General features: G+C 52.5%; 1 protein-coding gene across 1 annotated transcript in view; it reads right to left on the bottom strand.

The window, feature by feature from the left end:
- The window catches only part of LOC126995970 (progesterone-induced-blocking factor 1-like), a 79,938-nt gene that overhangs the window by 57,577 nt on the left and 896 nt on the right, over positions 1 to 21,465 (bottom strand). The window lies entirely within an intron of this gene.

Here is a 21,465-nt window from a genome sequence, read left to right as displayed (position 1 = left end):
AAGGGAAATAAGAAAAAGTAGTAATGAGGGAAGATAAGGAGGTAAGATAAAGGTCAGAGAGAGAGAGAGAGAGAGAGAGAGAGAGAGAGAGAGAGAGAGAGAGAGAGAGAGAGAGAGAGAGAGAGAGAGAGAGAGTGAAAAAATAGACTAGACAGGCAGACAGACAGACATAAACAGTGAAAAAGACGAAAATCAAACAGACAGACAGACAGACAAACAGACACACAGACAAAAGGAAGAAGAAAAAGAGGCTCACTGCACTTGATAGATGAGGAAGGAATCGAGGAAAGGCAAAGTAGGGCAGTGAAGAAAGAAGCAGAAGAAAGGGAAAAGCAGGTGGAATAAGAGGAGGAATGAATGCAGCAAGGAGGAGGAGGAGGAGGAGGAGGAGGAGATGATTTATAAAGAGGGAGGAGAGTGTGGAGACTGCGCAGAGGAGGTGGAGAAGCAGCTAGGCCTAATGAAGGAGAAGGTGCAGATGGGACAGACAGATGGACGTGGAATGGAAATTAGGTGGAAGAAGGAATGAGAGACAAACGATAGAAGAGGGAAGAGGTGGAAGAGGTGAAATTGATAAGATATATAGATAGATGGATAGATAGATAGATAGGTAGATAGATAGTGTGTGAATGTGAGAGAGAGAGAGAGAGAGAGAGAGAGAGAGAGAGAGAGAGAGAGAGAGAGAGAGAGAGAGAGAGAGAGAGAGAGAGAGAGAGAGAGAGAGAGAGAGAGAGAGAGAGAGAGAGAGAGAGAGAGAGAGAGAGATGGAGTACATGGGAGAAAGACTTGGAACTCATAACGAGGTGGAATGAGAGAGAGAGAGAGAGAGAGAGAGAGAGAGAGAGAGAGAGAGAGAGAGAGAGAGAGAGAGAGAGAGAGAGAGAGAGAGAGAGAGAGAGAGAGAGAGGGCAGGTGAAGAGCAGGTGAGAGGCAGGTGTGTGTGTGTGTGTGTGTGTGTGTGTGTGTGTGTGTGTGTGTGTGTGTGTGTGTGTGTGTGTGTGTGTGTGTGTGTGTGTGTGTAAAAGACAAGCGACTGTTGCAGGACATATGTGGAAATTGAACAGTGATAAAGGTGAGGCGTATGCGTTGCGGTGATTGTATACAGTGATGGTGGTGATGAGACAGGAGTGTGGTGGTGGTGGTGGTGAGACAGATGTGTGGTGGTGGTGGTGAGACAGATGTGTGGTGGTGGTGAGACAGATGTGTGGTGGTAGTGGTGGTGGTGGTGGTGGTGGTGAGACAGATGTGTGGTGGTGGTGGTGGTGGTGAGACAGGTGTGTGGTGGTGGTGGTGAGACAGATGTGTGGTGGTGGTGAGACAGGTGTGTGGTGGTGGTGGTGGTGAGACAGATGTGTGGTGGTGGTGGTGGTGAGACAGATGTGTGGTGGTGGTGGTGGTGAGACAGATGTGTTGTGGTAGTGGTGGTGGTGGTGGTGGTGAGACAGATGTGTGGTGGTGGTGGTGGTGAGACAGATGTGTGGTGGTAGTGGTGGTGGTGGTGGTGGTGAGACAGATGTGTGGTGGTGGTGGTGGTGGTGAGACAGATGTGTGGTGGTAGTGGTGGTGGTGGTGAGACAGATGTGTGGTGGTGGTGGTGGTGAGACAGATGTGTGGTGGTGGTGGTGGTGGTGAGACAGGTGTGTGGTGGTGGTGGTGGTGAGACAGGTGTGTGGTGGTGGTGGTGGTGAGACAGGTGTGTGGTGGTGGTGGTGGTGAGACAGGTGTGTGGTGGTGGTGGTGGTGGTGAGACAGATGTGTGGTGGTGGTGGTGGTGGTGAGACAGGTGTGTGGTGGTGGTGGTGGTGGTGGTGGTGAGACAGGTGTGTGGTGGTGGTGGTGGTGGTGAGACAGATGTGTGGTGGTGGTGAGACAGGTGTGTGGTGGTGGTGGTGGTGAGACAGATGTGTGGTGGTAGTGGTGGTGGTGGTGGTGAGACAGATGTGTGGTGGTAGTGGTGGTGGTGGTGGTGAGACAGATGTGTGGTGGTGGTGGTGGTGGTGGTGAGACAGGTGTGTGGTGGTAGTGGTGGTGGTGGTGGTGAGACAGATGTGTGGTGGTGGTGGTGAGACAGGTGTGTGGTGGTGGTGGTGGTGGTGAGACAGGGGTGTGGTGGTGGTGGTGGGGGTGAGACAAGTGTGTGGTGGTGGTGGCTGTGGTAGAGGTGGTGGTGGTGGTGGTGGTGGCGGTAGTGGTGGTGGTGGCGGTGGTGGCGGTGGTGGTGGTGATGGTGGTGGTGGTGGCGGGGGTGGTGGTGGTGGTGAGAAAGATGTGTGGTGGTGGTGGTGGTGAGACAGATGTGTGGTGGTGGTGAGACAGGTGTGTGGTGGTGGTGGTGAGACAGGTGTGTGGTGGTGGTGGTGGTGGTGAGACAGGTGTGTGGTGGTGGTGGTGGTGAGACAGGTGTGTGGTGGTGGTGAGCAAGATGTGTGGTGGTGGTGGTGGTGGTGGTGGTGGTGGTGGTGGTGAGAAAGATGTGTGGTGGTGGTGGTGGTGGTGGTGGTGGTGGTGGTGAGAAAGATATGTGGTGGTGGTGGTGGTGGTGTTGAGAAAGATGTGTGGTGGTGGTGGTGGTGGTGGTGAGAAAGATATGTGGTGGTGGTGGTGGTGGTGTAGAGAAAGATGTGTGGTGGTGGTGGTGGTGGTGGTGAGAAAGATGTGTGGTGGTGGTGGTGGTGGTGGTGAGAAATATATGTGGTGGTGGTGGTGGTGGTGTAGAGAAAGATGTGTGGTGGTGGTGGTGGTGGTGGTGGTGAGAAAGATGTGTGGTGGTGGTGGTGGTGAGAAAGATGTGTGGTGGTGGTGGTGGTGGTGAGAAAGATGTGTGGTGGTGGTGGTGGTGGTGGTGAGAAAGATGTGTGGTGGTGGTGGTGGTGGTGGTGGTGAGATTGATGGGTGGTGGTGGTGGTGGTGGTGGTGGTGAGAAAGATGTGTGGTGGTGGTGGTGGCGGTGGTGGTGGTGGTGAGACAGGTGTGTGGTGGTGGTGGTGGTGGTGGTGGCGGTGGTGGTGGTGATGGTGGTGGTGGCGGTGGTGGTGGTGAGAAAGATGTGTGGTGGTGGGGGTGGTGGCGGTCGAGGTGGTGGTGGTGAGAATGATGTGTGGTGGTGGTGGTGGTGAGACAGATGTGTGGTGGTGGTGGTGGTGGTGGTTGTGGTGGCGGTGGTGGTGGGGGTGAGACAAGTGTGTGGTGGTGGCGGTGGTGGTGGTGGTGAGACAGGTGTGTGGTGGTGGTGGTGGTGAGACAGATGTGTGGTGGTGATGAGACAGGTGTGTGGTGGTAGTGGTGGTGGTGGTGAGACAGGTGTGTGGTGGTGGTGGTGGTGAGACTGTTGTGTGGTGGTGGTGGTGGCGGTGGTGGTGGTGAGACAGGTGTGTGGTGGTGGTGGTGGTGAGACAGGTGTGTGGTGGTGGTGGTGGTGAGACAAATGTGTGGTGGTGATGAGACAGGTGTGTGGTGGTAGTGGTGGTGGTGGTGAGACAGGTGTGTGGTGGTGGTGGTGAGACTGTTGTGTGGTGGTGGTGGTGGTGGCGGTGGTGGTGGTGAGACAGGTGTGTGGTGGTGGTGGTGGTGAGACAGGTGTGTGGTGGTGGTGGTGGTGAGACAGGTGTGTGGTGGTGGTGGTGGTGAGACAGGTGTGTGGTGGTGATGGTGGTGGTGGTGGTCAGACAGATGTGTGTTGGTGGTGTTGGTAGTGAGAGAGGTGTGTGGTGGTGGTGGTGATGGAGGTAGTGATGGTGGTGGTGGTTATAGTGTTTTTTTTTTTTTGTTTTTTACGTCACGGCCTATTGCGCCGGTAGGCTTCTTCCCGGTGAGACCTGATGGTCGGCCCAAGGCTTCTTCTCGTTGGGGCCTGATAATCGACCCAGCCCGTTCTGGCGCAGGCGAGTGTTTATAGTGGCGCCATCTTGCATTGGCTCATGCTGCCCTCCCGGAGCTCATCTTTAATCCTAGAATCTAGAGTCCAGGTTGATAGGTGGTCTTCTGGACAGCATGTCGGTAGTTTTAAGCCACTCGGCGGCGGCTGAAAAGTCTCAGCTTGATGGCACCGGGCGGGGATTGAATTCGCGTCCTCCTGAACGCGGCGTCGTCACTCTGTCGACTCAGCCACCGCCTGGTGGTGGTGGTGAGACAGGTGTGTGGCGGTGATGGTGGTGGTGGTGGTGGTGAGACAGATTTGTGGTGGTGGTGGTGGTGGTGAGACAGATGTGTGGTGGTCGTGATGATGGTGGTGGTGGTGGTGAGACAGATGTGTGGTGGTCGTGATGATGGTGGTGGTGGTGGTGGTGAGACAGGTGTGTGGTGGTGGTGGTGGTGGTGTTAGTGGTGGGGGTGGTGGTGGTGAGACAGGTGTGTGGTGGTAGTGATGGTGGTGGTGGTGGTGGTGGTGAGACAGATGTGTGGTGGTGGTGGTTAGATAGATGCGTGGTAGTGGTGGTGGTGGTGGTGGTGAGACATGTGTGGTGGTGGTGGTGGTGGTAGTGGTGGGGGTGGTGGGGGTGAGACAGGTGTGTGGTGGTAGTGATGATGGTGGTGGTGGTGGTGGTGAGACAGATGTGTGGTGGTCGTGATGGTGGTGGTGGTGGTGGTAGTGGTGGGGGTGGGGGTGGTGAGACAGGTGTGTGGTGGTAGTGATGATGATGATGGTGGTGGTGGTGGTGGTGGTGGTGAGACAGGTGTGTGATGGTAGTGATGATGGTGGTGGTGGTGGTGAGACAGATGTGTAGTGGTCGTGATGATGGTGGTGGTGGTGGTGGTGAGACAGGTGTGTGGTGGTAGTGATGGTGGTGGTGGTAGTGAGACAGATGTGTGGTGGTGGTAGTCGTGGTGGTGGTGGTTAGATAGATGCGTGGTAGTGGTGGTGGTGGTGGTAGTGGTGGTGGTGGTGGTGGTGGTAGTGGTGGTGGTGGTGGTGGTAGTGGTGGTGGTGGTAGTGGTAGTGGTGGTGGTGGTGGTGGTGGTTGTGGTGAGATATGTGTGGTGGTGGTGGTGATGGTGGTGAGACAGATGTGTGTTGGTGGTGTTGGTAGTGAGACAGGTGTGTGGTGGTGGTGGTGGTGGTGGTGAGACAGATTTGTGGTGGTGGTGGTGGTGGTGAGACAGATGTGTGGTGGTGGTGGTGGTGGTGGTGAGACAGATGTGTGGTGGTGGTGGTGGTGGTGGTGAGACAGATGTGTGGTGGTGGTGGTGGTGAGACAGATGTGTGGTGGTGGTGGTGGTGAGACCGGTATGTGGTGGTAGCGATGATGATGGTGGTGGTGGTGGTGGTGGTGAGACAGGTATGTGGTGGTAGTGATGATGGTGGTGGTGGTGGTGGCGGTGGTGAGACAGGTATGTGGTGGTAGTGATGATGGTGGTGGTGGTGGCGGTGGTGAGACAGGTATGTGGTGGTAGTGATGATGGTGGTGGTGGTGGTGGTGGTGAGACAGGTATGTGGTGGTAGTGATGATGGCGGTGGTGGTGGTGGTGGTGGTGGCGGTGGTGAGACAGGTATGTGGTGGTAGTGATGATGGCGGTGGTGGTGGTGGTGGCGGTGGTGAGACAGGTATGTGGTGGTAGTGATGGTGGTGGTGGTGGTGGCGGTGGTGAGACAGGTATGTGAGGTGTGGTGCCACATTTTTAGACTTCGATCCTTCACTGGCGGTCTCCAAGGGAAACCACTGTGTCTCACCCCAGCCTGCCTCACCCCAGCCTGCTTCACCCCAGCCTGCCTTACCCCAGCCTGCTTCACCTCAGCCTGCCTCACCCCAGCCTGCCTCACTTCAGCCTGCTTCACCTCAGCCTACCTCAATTCAGCCTGCCTCACCCCAGCCTGCCTCACCCCAGCCTGCCTTACCCCAGCCTGCTTCACCTCAGCCTGCCTCACCCCAGCCTGCCTCACCCCAGCCTGCCTCACCCCAGCCTGCCTCACCCCAGCCTGCCTCACCTCAGCCTGCCTCACCCCAGCCTGCTTCATCTCAGCCTACCTCACTCCAGCCTGCCTCACCCCAGCCTGCCTCACCCCAGCCTGCCTCACCCCAGCCTGTCTCACCCCAGCCTACCTCACCCCAGCGCGCCTCACCCCAGCCTGCCTCACCCTAGCCTGCCTCACCCCAGCCTGCTTCACCCCAGCATGCCTCACCCCAACCTGCCTCACCGCAGCCTGCTTCACCCCAGCCTGTTTCACGTCAGCCTGCCTCACCCCAGCCTGCCTCACCCCAGCCTGCCTCACCCCAGCCTGCTTCACCTCAGCCAGCCTCACCCCAGCCTGCCTCACCCCAGCCTGCTTCACCCCAGCCTGCCTCACCCCAGCCTGCTTCACCCCAGCCTGCCTCACCCCAGTCTGTCTCACCTCAGCCTGCCTCACCCCAGTCTGCCTCACCCCAGCATGCCTCCCCCCAGCCTGCCTCACCCCAGCCTGCCTCAGCCCAGCCTGCTTCACCCCAGCCTGTTTCACATCAGCCTGCCTCACCCCAGCCTGCTTCACCCCAGCCTGCCTCACCCCAGCCTGCCTCACCCCAGCCTGCTTCACCTCAGCCAGCCTCACCCCAGCCTGCTTCACTTCAGCCAGCTTCACCTCAGCCTGCCTCACCCCAGCCTGTTTCACCCCAGCCTGCCTCACCCCAGTCTGTCTCACCCCAGCCTGCTTCACCCCAGCCTGCTTCACCCCAGCCTGCCTCACCCCAGCCTGCCTCACCCCAGTCTGTCTCACCCCAGCCTGCTTCACCCCAGCATGCCTCACCCCAGCCTGCCTCACCCCAGCCTGTTTCACCCCAGCCTGCCTCACCCCAGCCTGCCTCACCCCAGCCTGCCTCACCCCAGCCTGCCTCACCCCCAGCCTGCCTCACACTAACCTGGCTCAAAAACACTCCTCACTTTCTCTCCACACTTTCCACTCCACTCTCACCGTTTGGCTTTTACTTTTCTCTTCTTCCACCTCACGTCCTGCTCCATCCTTCCCTGTGACCTGCCTCCTTCCTCCCACCCAAGCCTGCCTCACCTCACAACCCCCCGCCTAAGCCTGCCTGCCTCATCTTCCACCCTGTACTGAACACGTGCAAAACATAGCAAACAAACTTATTATCTAACTTAATGTAGTTCGCCATTGGATTTTTTTTATCTTTCTCTTTTTTTCAGGCAGTGAGCTGCTTCATGATGAGAGAGAGAGAGAGAGAGAGAGAGAGAGAGAGAGAGAGAGAGAGAGAGAGAGAGAGAGAGCGTTACGTTCATTAAATAGTGTTTTCTGACGGCCGTACGGGAGTGGGAGGGGGTGGGAGGGGGAGGAACACAAAGGAACACAAAGGAAGAACAAACAACAGCAGACCTGATGGTCCTTACGAGGCTGTTTGTAACAAGCTACACTAACTATCTAATCAAAGGTGGAAGATGAAGGACAGCAAAGGCGAAGTCTCCTCCCCAACCCCCCATACCTCCACCCAAAGCTAGTAGGATAGGAAAAAGAACAATGCAGCATGGAAAGACTTAAGGAGGAGGAAACATGGAAACATGGAAATGCTGGCAACAGAAAGCCTATTAGCTCATTACGAGGTCGCCCGCTTTGGTGATTTAATATGCTCGACAGCCACTTGGGGTTTGAGGAGCAGATGAAAGCACCTCGTTATTTTGTTTACTCCCGACGCAACGAAATGACGGTCGATTCTATATTTGAAGGAGTTGATGGTATTCGCATTTACTACTTCTGAGGGAAGATTGTTCCAGTGGCGGATGACTCGGTTTGAAAAGAAACTCCTTCCAATGTCTGTGTTACATCGACTCGACTGAATAGGTACACCGTTATTTCTAGTTTTTGAGTTGGTTTGCAGTTCAAAGAATTTCAAAGTTCAAAAGGAGGAGGAGGAGGAGGAGGAGGGAATGAAAAGAGAGGTTTGGAGGTGGGAGGGGAGAAGGAGAAGGGAGCGTTGGGAGGAGGGAGGGGAAGCGGAGAGAGAGAGAGAGAGAGAGAGAGAGGAAGGAAATGTATTTGTTATAAGGCTGCAAGCAGGTGTAATGCACAGGTATGTCTATCTGGTTAGCTCTCTCTCTCTCTCTCTCTCTCTCTCTCTCTCTCGAGATTTTAGTAAAGCGTATGACAAAGTTCCTCACCAACGACTGTTGCTTGAATTACAGGCTCACGGAGTAGATGGTAAAGTTTTGAATTGGGTCAAGGCGTGGCTTAGCAATAGGAAGCAAAGAGTGCCAATCAATGGTCAAAGATCAGACTGTGGCTGTGTTACAAATGGGGTCCCAAAGGCTCGGTATTAGGTCCACTGTTGTTTATTAGTTACATCAATGCCTTAGATACAGGAATTAGTAGTGATGTCAGTAAGTTCGCTGTTGATACCAAGATCGGTAGAGTAATTGAGTCGGATCAGGACGCTAGTATTCTAAAGGATGAACTAAACAGATTGTATGACTGGGCGGATAAATGACAGATGGAGTTCAATGTAGGAAAGTGCAGTATTCTGAGTGTAAATAGGAACAACCCCTCACATAACTATTACTTAAATGACACTCCCATAAGTAGGTCTGGGTGCGAGAGGGATTTAGGGGTCTTAGTGAGCTCTGATCTCCATTCAAGGGCACAATGCATTCAAGCTAGAAATCGAGCAAACAGGGTACTGGGATTTATTTCAAGGAGCGTGAGCAACAGAAGCGCCGAAGTCTTCCTCAAACTATATTTAGCATTAGTTAGATCTCATCTTGATTATGCGGTTCAGTTCTGGTCACCTTACTACAGAATGGATATCAAAATGTTAGAATCGGTGCAGAGGAGGAAGACTAAAATGATTCAAGGGTTACGAAACTTGCCATACGAGGAAAGACTCAAACAGTTAAACTTGCATTCTCTAGAAAGGCGAAGGGTGCGTGGAGACATGATCGAGGTTTATTAATGGATGAAGGGCTTTAATAAGGGGGATATTCATATGGTTATGTTGGTAAGAGAACCCGGTAGGACACGTAGTAATGGGTTTAAACTGGATAAATTCAGATTCAACAGATTCAACAGGGTGGTGGATGAGTGGAATAGGCTGAGCAGTCATGTGGTCATGTCACATTCAAAAATAGATTAGATAAATTCATGGACAGCGATATTAGGTGGGGCTAGATTCACGGGAGCTTAGGTTCAAAGGAGCTGCTTTGTACAGGCCTACCGGCCTCTTGCAGATTCCTGCGTTCTTATGTTCTTATGTTCTCTCTCTCTCTCTCTCTCTCTCTCTCTCTCTCTCTCTCTCTCTCTCTCTCTCTCTCTCTCTCTCTCTCTGCCCCCCCCCCCTCCCACACACACACACACATACACACACCTGCCTACACACCTGAGTCACAAGTGTTGGTCCAGCTGGCTCGGGCTTCCACAGTGAGGGGGCGCGAGTCCCCCACCTGCCCCCTAATCTTTGCCGGAGAGGCCCTACGGGAGGCATGTGGCTGAGGTGGGCACAGGGCGAGATCTTGAAGGCAGGAGGATGAAGGGATTGTCAAATGTCTTAGTAAGGGACGTGTGGAAGAAGTTGGTCAGGTAAAGGACTTGCTGATATTCTGAATGGTATCCTGCCCATGGAAACATTAACACAATCTCGACGAAAGCCTTATCAACTGTGGGGTAGGAATTCTTAGACGCTACCGACTCTCACATTGACCATTTCTGAGGCACAAAAAAAGAGGTAAAATGCGTTCTCATGAGTTTTTTTTTAGAGTTCATGGTACAGTAGAAGGGTCAAACTACCACCAGGGTCATAAAAGTACCCCTGGAAATAACCAAAACTCCTACGAAAGCCTTGTCAAAATAAGAGGTAAAAGAGGGACGAGGGAAAAAGTCAAGCTTATGTTTTGGGCGGAAAGACGAGAGATGTGATGTGATTCCGAGGCACAGGGACGAGGGAAAAAGTCAAGCTTATGTTTTGGGTGGAAAGACGAGAGATGTGATGTGATTTCATGCCCAGGGACGAGGGAAAAAGTCAAGCTTATGTTTTGGGTGGAAAGACGAGATATGTGATGTGATTCCGAGGCACAGTGACACACATACACAAGACTTCCGATAAATCATATACGGAAACGCGAAGATACATCGCGCAGCAGCAATTAGAACCGTTACATAAACATCGAAGTTGCTGGGAAGGAAAACCGAATCCCGTGTTGCCAATCATAACAAACTACGGCGAAAAGAGATCCAAGGCCAGAGGGAGGGAGTTCCGATTCTTTTTGCCCGGGAACGCGGAAGATACGAACAAACGAGCATCAATCAATAGGGTTACAAAAGGACCCGAGGGAGCTTTAAGAATTGAACACCTCCCGGGCAATCCTAACACAATGTGAGGGGGGGGAGGCAGGTCAGAGGGCACGAGGGTAGGGACACAGGGCAAACACGGGTACCTAAGGAGGAATAAACGAGACGGCGACGTAATCAGGATAGTAAACAAAACTTTAGAGGGAAAGCAAGCTGAAGGGGTTAATTTAAGTGGCAGCCGCGTCGAGGAGAGGAGAGAGCAAAGGAGAGGAGAGGAGAGGAGAGGGGGAACGAAAGTGATGGATGTTGCTAAGAGACTCGAGGGACGCGATGAGGACGAGGAAGGGACAGGGATTGAGACGGTATGGATAGGGATGACGGGGATGACGGTAGAAAGGACAAGGACATAAGCAACACAAAACAGACAGGTAAAGAACGGGATAGGGACGGTAATAGAACAGAGAGGGATAGGAATAGATAGCACCCGAAATTGGGACAGTATAGACAGGAGCGAGGGTAGACAGGACAGGTGTAGGGACATGAGAGAAGGGAATAAGACAGGTAAGTGACAGAGAAGGAACAGGATACGGACTGAGACAGTAGATAAGGTGAATGGGAGACAGTAACATGAGAGAGGGAAACGATAGAAAAGACAGGTATAAGACAGAAGCAAGGTGTGAATAACAGACAGGACGGGGAGAGGGACACGGGAGAGAAAAAGAGATAAAACCAAAGAAAACGGGAAGAGAGCGAACTAATAGGCGGTGAATGACAAGGGGACGGCGCAACGGGTGATTACAGAGACAGAATGGGCTGGGGAGGCGGGCGGCGGGGTGGTGCGCGGGCCAGGACGGGGCGGGGCGGGGCTGGGTGAGGTGGGACAAGATGTATTGCCAATAGTGCACTGCCAGGGAATGCGGTGACCTTGGAGACCGTAGGGAGTGGGTCAAGGCCGAAGTCACATGCGTAGGTATGTAACTTTTGTCCTCTGGATGGGAGGGAGGGGCCGCGTACACACACACACACACACACACACACACATAGAAATGACAGTCACGCACAGACCGACAAATATATGACAGCGACACTTAAGAACACCTGTGAATAGCTAAGAACACACACACACACACACACACACACACACACACACACACACACACACACACAGTTAAACAGATCACAGCAACACCTAGAGCCCCCGTGGAAAAATAAGAACACACACACACACACACACACACACTACGCCACATTTCGGAAGCAACTCCCACGCAGCACACACGCACGCTTCTTCGCCTTCACTAAAATTCTGACGCTGCTGCTCCTGTTGCTGCTGCTGATGATGATGATGACGACGCCCCTTATGCTCTTTTAATAACGTTTCCACTGCCCGTTCAAACATTATGGCTCACTTCCCTTTAAAACGTTTGCACTGCTCTCCAAACGTTTCTTACTTTCCTTTTAGATATTTGCGCTGTTCTGTGAAGCATTATGCCTCGCCCAACGTTTGCACTGCTCTTCAGAATAGTTAGCCTTGCCCTGACCCTCTAAAGGTTCTCCTGCTCTTTAAAACACTCTATTCCTGCCAAACGTTCTCTCTTTAGTTCATTCTTTCATTACAAGCTTTTTTGGTGCTCTTTTTAAACCATCATCTTCCTGTAAAATGTTCCCTCTATAGTTTTTTCTTCCATTCTAAACGTTTTTGGTACACTTTAAACCATTACATCCCAGTAAAACGTTTCCCCCTTTATTTGTTATAGTTCTTCCTTCCATTCTCAAGTTTTTTGTTGCTCTTTAGATATTTGCGTTCGAGATATTTCTGTTCCCAAATACAATTCTTCCTTCCCTTCTAAATAATTATATCCCTTTATTAACGAGGCTATTTTTTCTTCACTGCAGTTTTTATTTCTCTTCTAAACATTTTTCTTGCTTCATAAACCACTGCGTCCCTAAATGTTCTCACTTCCCTACAATAGAGTTTTTACATAAGAACATAAGAACATAGGGAAACTGCAAGAGGCCGGGTGGCCTACACAGGGCAGCTCCAGAATCCCCCCCACTACTCACGATGGGTGAGGTGTAGTTTCAGGGGTTACAGGTAGAGGCTTGATCCTCGTTATACCGGCGGTACTATGCACGCACCAGTACCCTGTCACCTTACTGCACCCACACCTCACTGCCACCTGTCGTCCTCGTCCATGTAGCTATCCAGTCTACTCTTAAAACAAGCTATCGTCCCTGTACTAACTATGTGATTGCTGAGTCCATTCCATTCCCCCACCACCCTATTACTAAACCAATGCTTGCCTATATCTCTCCTAAATCCTACTTTTATAATTTAAATCCATTACTGCGAGTTCTATCCTGCTGGCTAATTCTCAGTACTTTACTTATATCGCCTTTGTTGTAACCCTTGACCCATTTGAATACTTCTATCAGATCTCCCCGCCCTCTTCGTCTTTCTAGTGAATGTAAGTTTAGATGTTTCAGCCTATTTTGATATGGGAGGTTCCTCAGCCCCTGAATCATCTTGGTCATCCTCCTCTGAACTGATTCTAGCAAGTTGATGTCCATTCTGTAGTGTGGGCACCAAAACTGGACAGCATAATCTAAGTGTGGCCTAACTAACACTAAATAGAGTCTGAGGATGACCTCTGCACTCCTGTTTATTACCTTTCTTTCTAAACAATTTTGATGCTCTTTAAACTATATCCGTCCCTTTAAATGTGCTCAGTTTTTTTTTGTATTTTTTGTTTTGTTTTGTTTTGCTTCTCTTCTAAATGTGTTAGTCGCTCAATAAATCACTCCGTCTCTAAATGTTCTCACTTTTTTTCTAATACAGTTTTAACCTCCCTTCTAAACGTTTTTGCTGCTCTGTAAAACATTCCACTTTTCTTCAATGCATTTTTTTCTTCTCTTCCGAACGTTTCCTGCTGCTCAACAAACCACTACGTCTCTAAATGTTCTCACTTTTCCCCTTCTGAACGTTTTTCCTGCTATATAAAACACTGCATTCCTGTAAAAAAACGTTTCCCTTGCTCCGAAAACTAAATATTTTTCAATTCGCTTCTTTTATAATTATTTTCACAGCATTTTATAACAATATTGCTCATGCCTCTTTAACCCGCTGCACGGAGCTTTAAAACATTACTTCCGTCCGTGGAGCGTAAGTGTTAGGCGTTTCCACTGCTCTTGTAAACACCGCATCCCTTTAAAATGATATCGCTGCTAAATAAAACATGTATCAGTTTCCTTTTAAATCAAGTTACAGTTCCGAAGTTTTGGATGTTACGTTTTTCCATCATTTTAAAACTCCCATGATTTTTTTTTTTACCGTGTTTATTGTCATTTTATTAAACATTTTTACTCCCCACTAACATTTTCACCGCTTTTTGTAAACATTTCTATTTCCCTCTAACATTTTCACTACTTTTGTCAACATTTCCAAGCGCCTCTAACATTTTCTCTTCTTTTTTAACATTTTCTCTGCTTTTTTGTAAACATTTCTACTTCCCTATAACGTTTTCACCGCTTTTTGCAAACATCAACTAACATTTTCTAACATTTCTACCGCCCCTTTTTATACAATTCTACTTCCCTTCAACATTTTTCGACCCTCTGTTTTGTTTCGGCCGCCTGCCATTTAATTTTCGTTTTCATTCCACTTTTTATTTGCATTCCACTTTTTGGTTCATTCTAACTTTTCATTCCTGCCTAAACCTTTTTCGCATTTTTCGCACTCTACTCCCCGAACATTTTTATTCTATTTTCCTCGCACTTTATTCTTCCCTCTACTCTTCCCACTCTTCTTTTTCTGCCCCCATGCTCTCTTATCATTATTTTTTTATGCCATTATTTCATTCCACCAACACGAATGCAAGAGGATTTTAGACGTTCACACACACACACACACACACACACACACACACACACACACACACAAACGTACATACAATGCTTCCCGTACATAACAAGTCTCGTACATACATACATAACAAGTCTCATACATACATACATACATTCATAAATATATACAAGACTTCCCGTCCATAACTGGTCACGAACGTATACATGCACGTACATAACAATGCTTCCTGTAGTCGCGAGCTGACACACACACACACACACACACACACACACACACACACCATTGATTGTGTTCGTACACGTAACAGGTCCCTGGTATACGCACATGCGTGACAGCAACCCGTACACAGCACAAGTTTTGCCAGTACACACGACACATGGTGACCGTACGTACACACACACACACACACACACACACACACACACACACACACATACACACACACCATTGATTCCGCCAGTGCACATCATACTTTCAGAGGATACACACACGATATGCAGCTCCTGGCCACACACACACACACACACGTACACACACACACACGTTAAAGCACACACACTCCTCCCCGGGGTGTGGCCAGGGGAGGCGGGGGTGAGGGGGGGTGAGGGCTCTTGGGGGGTACACTCCAGGGGCCCGGCGAGACACTTCCTCACACTATCTCCATTTTATTAAACATCTTATCGCGGATTTCCTCCCTCCTCCACCTTACCTTACCTCCACACACACACACACACACACACACACACACACACACACACACACACACACACTGGGCCAGTATCAACACTCGCTCTGATTGCTAGTTCTTTTAATTACTTTAAGGTGGAGGTACACCCATGACTCCTCCTCCTCCTCCTCCTCCTTCTTCACCTCCTCCTCGAAGCACCACCTCCTCCTTGACCTCCTCTTCCTCCACACCTCGAAACTACCACACGCCTCTCCACACATTCCCCAACTGACCACCTCGCCACACCTCCCAGTCACACCCCTATACACCTGCACGCGAGCCACACCTGCCCCCTGCCACACTCCTTCCTCGTTAGTCATTGATTTTTTTAAATTTATTGTCGCCATTACACTTGTCTCTGGCGTCCGCTCCACCTGAGTTCTTATCCCCCAGTTTATCAGTGGCAGCGATAGTGGTATACGGGCGGCCCTGGGGGAGGTGAGGCGGGGCGGGGCCGGGCGGGGTGGGGCAGGGTGGGCTGGGGTGTGATGGCGTGTTACGGGGCGATGTGGGGTTGGAGAGGTCAAATTTAGGATCATCAAGGAGTGATTAAAGGGGATGACATGGAGGGTTGGAGACATGGGAACGGGGTACGGAAGGTCAGCTCGGGGGTGGGGTATGATGGCGCGTTATGGGGCGATGTGGGGTTGGAGAGGTCAAATTTAGGATCATCAAGGGGTGATTAAAGGAGATGGGAGGGTTGGAGACATGGGCATGGGGTAGGGAAGGTCAGCTCGGGGTGGGGGGTGATGGCGCGTTATGGGGCGATGCGGGGTTAGGAAGGTTAAATTTAGGGTCATGGTGGGGTGAGGCAGGGTGGAATGGGGTGAGAGGCCACGGCATGGGGCAGGGGAGGTCAGTCATTTGGGGCGATGTGGGGTTAGGGGGTCAAATTTAGGGTCATCATGGGGTGGAAAATGGGATGGGACAGGGTGGGATAGGGTGAGAGAGGGCAGGACACAGAGCAGGGGAGGTCAGTCTGGGGTCTTTTGCAGAGGTAGTGTATAGAGCGATTTATGGCAGAGGTGAAAAAAGGGAGGGTGGGCAGGGTAGGATATGGCAGGGGAGGTCAGTCTGGGGTCTTTTGTAGGGGTAGCGTATAGAGCGATTTATGGCAGAGGTGAAAAATGGAGGGTGGGCAGGGTAGGACATGGCAGGGGAGGTCAGTCTGTGGTCTTTTGCAGGGGTAGTATATAGAGCGATTTATGGCAGAGGTGAAAATGGGAGGGTGGGCAGGGTAGGACATGAAGGGCGGGGTATAGACTGAACATGGAAAGGTGAGACAAGGAAGACAGGGAAGGTAGAGGTGGTGGTGTGACAGGGGTAGAGGAGGGGGGTAAAATGGGGCTGAGTAGGAATGGAAAGGAAAGGGGAAGGAAGGTCTAAACTGGGTAAGATATGACTGAGGTGGTAGGGTGGATGGGGTGGACAGAGAACAGAGTGGGGAGGTAAGTAATTGGACAGCGGGTAGAGGGGGAGGGGGGTGACATGGGGAAGGGAGTGAGTCTGAACTGGTGGAGGCATGATTGGGGTGGTCGGGTGGGAGGGGTGGACAAGGGTACAGAGAGGGAGGTAAATTTTGGGGATGATCTGAGGGGTAGTGAGTGAGGGGAAGGGGGTAATGAGGAAGAGGTGCAATGGGAAGGGAGGGGAAGCATGGGGGAGCTGTGTACTGTAGTGGGGGGTGAGGTAGGGGTGTTAGAAGGGGAGGTGGACGAGAGACATAGTGGGGAAGTATATTTTTGGGTGACTTCGGGGGCTGTATGTAAGGGGAGGGGTGGGGGATGAGGAAGAGGTGGAAGAGGATGGGAGGGGATGCATGGGGGAGCTGTGGATTGTAGAGGGGGGTGAGGTAGGGGTGACCGAGGAGTAGAGAGTGGCGGGGCAGCGGTGGAAGGGACGGGGCGGGGCAAGTTTGATCGATATGGGGATAATGATGTGTGGCGGGGCTGACGGGGCGACGCGAGGATGAGCGGGGCAGGAGACGGGGCAGGGACGGAGTGAAGCATGACAGGTCGGGGCGGGGCGGGGCGGGGCGGGGGAATAATGACCCCGTTCCCGCCCCACAGATCATTATCGTGCGTGTTATCAGGGGGTCTGCCACACGCTCCTGGCACCCCCCCCTCCCCTTGGCACCCCTTGGCACTCCTCCTTCCCCCTGGCACCTCTTGGCCCTTCCCCTCCCCCTTGGCATTCCCCCTTGACTCCCTTTATTACCCCCCCTTCCCCTTGATATCCCGTGGCACTCCCTCTACCCCCTGTCACCCCTTGGCACTCCCCTTTCCCCTGACTTCCCCCTCCCCTTAGGTTCTTCTCCCCTTAAGTTAAGATTCCCCCTTCCTTTACCTCCCCTTCCGTTGGCACTCCTCTCCCTCACACCTCTCCCTTTGACCTACCCTCCCCTGGCACCTCCCTTTGTCACTATCCCTTCCCCTATCACCCCCATTCCCTTTGGTACCTCCCTTTGGAACTATCCCTCCCTTTAGCTTCCCCTTCCTTCGGCACCTCCCTTTGGAACTATCCCTCCCTTTAGCTTCCCCTTCCTTTGGCACCTCCCTTTACCTTTGGCACCCTTCCCTTAGCTTCTTCCCTTACTTTGGCATCTCTTCTGACACTTCCCTTTTAGTCCTTCCTTCTCTCCCTGACGCTTACCTCAGCATTCCCTTACCCCTTACCTCCCTTTGTGCCCCCCCTTCCCTTTTTAACCCCTTCTCGGCACTGCATCCCCCTTCCCCTTCTTTGCTCCTTAACCCTTTCCTCTGCCCTTTCCCCCCCTTCCTTAACCCTTTCCTCATCACTGTACTCCTTTCCCCTTCCCTTCTTAACCCTTTTATTCTCCCCTATCCCCTTTTCTTAACCCTTTCCTCTGCCCTTTCCCCCCTTCCTTAACCTTTTCCTCATCACTGTACTCCCTTCCCCTTCCCTTCTTAACCCTTTTTTTCTGCCCTATCCCCCCTTTCCTTAACCCTTTCCTTGGCCCTTCCCCCTTCCTTCCTCCTTAACCCTTTCTTTTACCCATCCCTCCTTTTCCTTAACCCCTTCTTCGGCACTGTACCCCTTCCTTTTAGCACTTCCCCTCGCACCTCCTCCCCTTAGCACCCCTTAGATCCCTTAAGCACCTACACTTTGCTCTTTCCACCTCTTAGCACCTTACTGACCCCCTGCTCTCCCCTTCCCCCTTGCAGGCACCCTCCCCTTAAGACACGTCAAAATCCTTTCCTTCTATTAGCTCCCTTTTCCTCCCTCCCTCCCCCCATTTGCTAACTGCTTTCCCCTTACCCCAGCAAGCACCCCCTTCCTCCTGCCCCTTCTCCTCCCTCCCCCCCCTTTGCTATTTGCTCTCCCTTTACCCTGGCCAGCACCCCCTCCCTCCTGCCCTTTCTCTTCCCTCCCTCCCCTTCCCCCAACTAGCACCCCCTCCTTCCACCCCTTCCCCCAGCTAGTACCCCCTCCCTCCTCCCCCTTCTTCCACCTTAAATCATTCTAACCCCCCCTGAAAGCAACTCCCCAACTAGCATTCCCTCCCCCCTCCCCTCCTCCCCTCCCCTCCCCTGCCCCCTCCTCCCCTTCCCACCTACCTCACAGGGACATTCCTCCACATGGGGGGCGTCCACCCTCCCCCCCACACGCACAGGTGTTGGCTGCCTCTCCTTAGATATACGCCTTACCTACTCACCTGTGTGTGTGTGTGTGTGTGTGTGTGTGTGTGTGTGTGTGTGTGTGTGTGTGTGTGTGTCGGCACGTGTCTATAATCGATAAAATAGTGAACCCTGATATTATTTTTATAGCAGGTATTTTTATTATGATCATTACTTCTACTACTACTACTACTACTCCTACTCCTACTACTCCTCTTACGATTACTACTACTACTACTACTACACCTACAACTATTATTATAAAAAAATATTATCATTACTCTCATTGTCATCACCACGATTATCATCATCACCACAGTCGCTATCATTATACAAGTCATGTCGCTGCCACCAATGCCAAAACAACAACAACAACAACAACAACAACAACAACAACAGCCCGGGGAGTAATGAGCAAGGTGAGGCGTGGAGGGCCTCGTGAGGGTCGCCGGTTTGTGTCCTGCGTGCCAGCGTCGCCTCCCGTGGCCCAGCGTGGCGCCACTGCTGACGTGGGTCGTGCTGGGGCGGGGGCTGGCGGGGGAGGGGAGCCACCTATCCCGCCGGCACCGACCCAGGACGACGGGGTGGGGCGGGGCGGGCCGGGTCAAAGCGGGTCAAGCAGCGTTAGCGTGACAACAGGGACGGAGCAGGCCAGATCAGGTGGGGCACAGCGGGGTGAACTGAGTAACGCGGGGCGGGGTGGGACGGGGAGGGGCGGGGGGGAGAGTGGCAGATCGGGCAGGACAGTAAGTTATGAGTGTATTGAAGTTCGGGATGGGAAGGGCGGTGTGGGTCAGGCCGCACAGATCTGGGGTGGGGCTTGGTGGGCATGGGAGGGCGGGGAAAACAGGGTAATGTGGGTTAGGTGGGGTAGGATGGGGTTGTGCTAGACAGGCCGATCCTCGCTAAGGTGACAAGGTGGAAATGCTGGAGCAGGACAGCTTGGCTAGGACAGGTAAGTGCTGAGGCAGGCCGGGCAGGGCAGCGCAGTGTAAGTGCTGGGGCAAGTCACGCAGGGCAGGACAGGTAAGTGCAGAGGCAGGCCGGGCAGGGTGGGACAAGGTTAAGTGCTGGGGCAGGCTAGCCAGGGCGGGGCGGAGCAGGATAAGTGCTGGGTTAGGTTGGGCAAGGCAGGGCAGGGTAATTACTGAAACAGGCAGGGCAGGGTATGTGCTTGGGGAGGGTGGAGCAGGTCAAGTGCTGGGGCAAGCCAGGCAGGGCGGGGCGGAGCAGGGTAAATGGTGGGGTAGACAGGACAGGCAAGGGTAAGTGCTGGAGCAGGCAGGGCTGGGTGTGTGCTGGGGCAGGCCAGGCAGGGAAGGGCAACGTAAATGCTGGACAGGCCGGGCAAGGCAGAGCGGGACGGGGTACGGTAAGTGGTGAGGCAGGCCGGACAGGGCGGAGCAGGGCAAGGGCAGGCCAGGCAGGGCGGGGCATGGTAAGTAAGGTTGTGCTGTCCAGGATGGGGCGGGGCGGGGCGTGGTGTGGCGGGGTAGCTGAAGCTGGGCAGAGCGGGGCAGGCCAGACAGAGCGGGGCACGCTGGGCGGGACGCGGGACGGGCTGGAGGTAGCGGGGCAAGCCGGTTAGGGCGGGGCGGGGCGAGGGTGGGCTGGGTGGAGGGGCGCTGTGGGTGGCGGGGCGGCGGGCGGCAGCGTGGGAGTGTGTGTCCTTTTTGGAGGACACCACCGGAAGCTCCACTTCCTTACGAGCCGCCCTCCGTGCCCCGCCCCGAGCAGCTCCGCCCCACCCCGCCCCGCTCCCGCTCCAGCAGCACTCAGGGGCGGCGGGCCGGGGTGCGACACAGGTGGCGTGCCCGGGACGCCCATGAGCAATAGCATTAAAGCTGAACCATTGCAAACTTAAAATTCCAACAAGGCTTACTTTTATTTTACCTTTTTTTTCACATCCGGTCGCCAGCTCTCGATATCACGGAGCCGTGGACGCGGAAAATGGTTTGAACCTTTACAATTAAGCAACGCTGCCTCAATATTAACGACACACAGCCGCGACGCCGTCAGCAGCAGCGGTGGCGGGAGGCGGCGGGCGTGCGGGGGCGTCGTCGCGTGGCGGGAGGACGACGCCCCGCCTGCTGGGGACCACCGCCTCCACGCCGCCCCGCCGCCCACTGCCGCTCAACACACGCCACTCCACCATGCAACTGAGTGACCTCTCCACGCCACCACGCCAACACGAAACACACACCACACAGCCACGCAACACACACACACACACACACACACACACACATCAATAAGAACAACTCAACACGCAACACATGGCACTCACTGCAACACAGCGCTCTGACATTACGCAATACAGACCATTCAGTAACGCAACACAAATCGTCCAAAAATTGTGCGCAATGAACCACCAATAGCAAACTACCTACCTACACACACACACACACACACACACACACACACACACACACACAATTCAATTACATCATCTCCTGGGACCTGAGAATCTTTTGCCTGAGTCGTAAGCATCTCGAAACCTTTCCAAAGAATGACGTGATTATTTGCCCTCCAAAACCACACTTGAGGATACTAGCCCTTTCCCTCTCTGTCTCTTCAATCAGACCATTTTCTTTCTGATCAGCTTTTGGGTTGTCACTGTTTTTTCAAGAGTCTATAGATATCCTAGCACTAAACACCATAGATCCTGTTTGTGCTAAATCATAAATTCTCAACTGCACCGAGATGAGTAATATGAATACAATTTAGGAATGTTGTGTGATTATAATTACAAAATTAGAAAGGAGAGGGGGAGGAGTAAGGAATGAAAAAGGAAGAAATGTAGGACCATGCAAAATTAGCTGACTAGAGGGAAACTTTAATTTATGTATAGAGTCTAGTTCCAAAGGATTATATTCCATTATTCATTGCTATCTGTTGCTGATCTCTCTCAAATGGACTCTTCTAATCAATCCTATTCAGAAGACTTCACTTATTAACAGCAATTTAACGGACGATACCCCAAACAGAAGCTGCAAAACGTTATTGAAGACTCAACAAAGGTCTTGTCGTGATATCC

Source organism: Eriocheir sinensis, chromosome 9 (genome assembly GCF_024679095.1).
Source record: "Eriocheir sinensis breed Jianghai 21 chromosome 9, ASM2467909v1, whole genome shotgun sequence".
In the NCBI taxonomy this organism is placed as follows: Eukaryota; Metazoa; Arthropoda; class Malacostraca; order Decapoda; family Varunidae; genus Eriocheir; species Eriocheir sinensis.
Note: the sequence above shows the minus strand (reverse complement) of the source record. Positions and strands in the feature narration are given on the sequence as shown.